General features: G+C 33.4%; 1 long non-coding RNA gene across 5 annotated transcripts; it reads left to right on the forward strand.

Annotated features, from left to right (window-relative positions):
* On the forward strand, positions 607 to 2,734 carry LOC109223198. 5 transcript variants are annotated; one of them, XR_002067535.1, is made up of 4 exons: positions 607 to 895; positions 1,763 to 1,922; positions 2,055 to 2,176; positions 2,265 to 2,734. It is a non-coding gene; the product is annotated as an uncharacterized LOC109223198 (long non-coding RNA). The 5 variants fall into 5 exon arrangements; XR_002067536.1 differs by having other exon boundaries at positions 2,062 to 2,176; XR_002067534.1 differs by lacking the exon at positions 2,055 to 2,176 and having other exon boundaries at positions 607 to 735; positions 851 to 895.

Raw genomic sequence — 3,338 nt, forward strand, 5'->3', positions numbered from 1 at the left:
ACCGACTTAATTACAAGAAATCATACATAACATCACACAAATAAGCATACGACATTTTACAAAAGCAAACTAGGCGCTGGGAAAGTGGAAATGTGGAACAATAAAGAAGATTTCAAACTTAAGCCATGCCAATTACTAATCAAAATAATTATATGGCATACCAATATAACCACATACAAAGTCTCATACATAGGTCTTTATCTCACAATCTCACATATTTTCTCTTCGCATGACTGAAAGACAAATGTTATGCCTTTGCTCAAGCACAAATAGTCAACATGCACTCCTTTACCTATAAAACTTGTAACTAAAGTAGATCTATTTTACCTAAATAAGATCCGGAAGTGAGTATATTCTCAAATACCCAAGAAACTAACCTAGGAATATCACAAACCAATCACATAAAAAGCAGAATTTTTTTTTTATAAAGAAATGTGTGAAATATACTCATTTTCTAGATTGGGCACGTGCTAGCCACGGGCCTACCATCATCTAGTTTCTATTATATAGAAGAGCTATAATGATCGACCAAGGGTATTTCAGTAATTTCATAACTGATATAAGTTCAAATTTTATTGCTTTGGTAACACACGTGTATATTATTCATCTAGAATTCTCTACGACTCACTCCTCCAACTAGCTCTCTTTCGAGTTTCACCATTACTTTGTTCAATCATCTACAGATCTGCCATTGCTGGCGAGTTCTAGCAGTAATCTTCTACCGTTACTCCATAAGTATTGACCTTTCTCTCTAACCTTTCCTTATCCTTCGTCTCTTCTTTTAGGGATTTACTGTTGTCTTTGATTTGCTTGGTCCAATCTTCTTCTAATTTTTGCTATGGCACAACAGCATCTCAATGGGTAGTCATAGTTGAAGCCAGAGGTGATAAACCAGGTATCAGCCAATTTTCCTTTGGTTAATTTTGTCAATTTTTTCCACTACTTATGCTTAGACTCATGCGAAGGGAATTGTTCAAGCATTTTGGACTACTATTTCTTATTAAGGAAATGATATAGAAGCTCAAAATTCGACTCAATTTGCTGGAATTGATGAGGGATTGTGCTCTTGACATAGGTGGTTTAACGAATTAAGAAGCAATCAGATTTCGAATACAACTTTATGTTATGCAAATTGAGATAAAGTTGTGTGCTACTGCTTGCTTAGTATATGTGTCGATCAAAGCAAACGCTCTTATAATCATGTTTTTCCCTCACCAAGTTTCGTGTTTTTCTTCGTTTCTCTTTTGATTTTTCTTCCAAACCTCCTCTTGAATGAGGTTTGAAGTATGTTGCGAAATGGCAGCTTCTTGCTTTTACTTTCTTTTATTTCATTATTTCAACTGCGAAAATATTTTCAGGAGTTGCATAATATGCTTAATTAGTTGTTTATGTGTAATCAATGCAGGTATGAGACTTTTAAGATCACAAAGGTGATAAATTTGTGATAGTTCTTGAATCTGTATAGTTTAACCGAAAAAATGGAGGAGAAAGCATTCCCATCAACTTGCACCTTTTATGTATAAACACATATTATCTATTACTGGCAAAAAGCAGCATGAGACTGTGTAGAAGGTTATGAGCTTACAAACACGCACGATATGATTGTGTTGCTTAAAACTTCATTGACGACCCAAATAATAAAAGCTAAAAACGCATCGACTTTTTGACAGATATAGAAGGAAAATTGATAAAACATCATGAGTATAGAACTCTATTTGGTTTCATGATTTTAATATTTTGTTTCCTATTTCTATGGTTTCAGGTTTTTAATGTTCTGTTTCAAGGACCCAAATGTTACTTTGCTTTCAAATCTCATACCCATATCGGTGCTGCAAAATTAAAAGAATTTTTTACTAAATAGATACTTGCACAGGATGAAAGGAAAGCTGCAGAATCACTAAAAAGGCAGCAGATGATAAAAGGTAAGTTGCTAAGATTTCATTCCACATTTTCTGGTTGTTTTAAGAGTGTGTATTCACTTTCAATGTATCACCATCTACTCATCTAAAAGCTGTTTATGCATTATATTTCTCCTTTGTGGGTCAATTTTGGAGTAAAAAGCATGAAAAATGAAAAATTGGAAGATCTGATGATTCAAGAAATGCAAAAAATCATAGTGTACCGTTAGAACCCGAAACTACCAGAGTGACCAACACACAACTAGAAATTTAAAAAGGTAACTGATACTAAAAGTATACTGAAGTTAAATGTATTGTATGCTTCAAGAGACTTCATTTTACAAAACGTAATATGTGCTGCAACAGTTTTCTTACAGGGTACAACTGAAGAGCAAGAGTAAGAGACTTCTTTGAAGTACTTGTTCCTATTCACTATCTAACACATACAAGCCCAATCTCTTAATTACATTGCATATATTAACAGAAGGATGTGCATAACGGGGTCACTTGGAAAAGTTGTAGCCTTATTTGCGGAAATGCTTGATGGTATCTCTCGATGTTGTTGCGAACTCAGTAATTCTAAATGCATTTTCTGAATCTGGTGTGTTGATTGTGAGAGTTGTTTCTATTACATAATTTTCAAAATCTAACCATACAAGGAAATGTAGGACTATTCATCCCCTTTTCTTTCCTTCTTTTGCATCTTTATGGCCTACATCTGAATGGAATTCGGTCTGATACATGATATATTAAGGATATGTAGTTTCATTTTTTGCCTAAACGTCTATTTTGACGTTGTAGCTTGACAAGCTAAATAAAATAAGAGAACTTATTAATATGTGTATTTATAAGTTAAATTAGTTTGGAATAGTCTGGTGGATTGATTCCCATGATGCGGCGGATTTCTTATTAGGAAAAGCAATTTTTTCTGCAATATAAATAGTGACAGTGATCTTATCAAACTAATAGCTGCAACTGTGACAACGACATATTTAGTCAGTTGCTATTTTCAAGTGAATATGAGCTATTGATACCCATGTTTATTAATAATAGCCTTTTTACCATGACTGAAAATCTTCGAGAGCAGAAACTACTCTTCTCTCAAAGCTTTGGTTACAAGATTATGGGAGAAGCAAGGAGGAATGAATCTATAAGTTATGTAGCAAAAGTATGGTGGAATTCTGTTTCTTTTCCTATGGACATAGATGGATTGCTGCAAATAACAAGAGAAGGTTAATATTTATTTTTATGCAAGAACTATTCTTAATAAATTTTGTTATTCTGAATGAGCAGTGATGAAAACGCGTGTCTGACTATATGAACAAAAAATCTCAGTTCTCTCAATAGAATTTCAAGATATTCATATCATTACTCTTTGTAATTGAATTGCATTTGCTCATACACATAGATGAAAACACCAACTTTTGTGGAATCAATAAA

Source organism: Nicotiana attenuata, chromosome 3 (genome assembly GCF_001879085.1).
Source record: "Nicotiana attenuata strain UT chromosome 3, NIATTr2, whole genome shotgun sequence".
Taxonomy (NCBI): Eukaryota; Viridiplantae; Streptophyta; class Magnoliopsida; order Solanales; family Solanaceae; genus Nicotiana; species Nicotiana attenuata.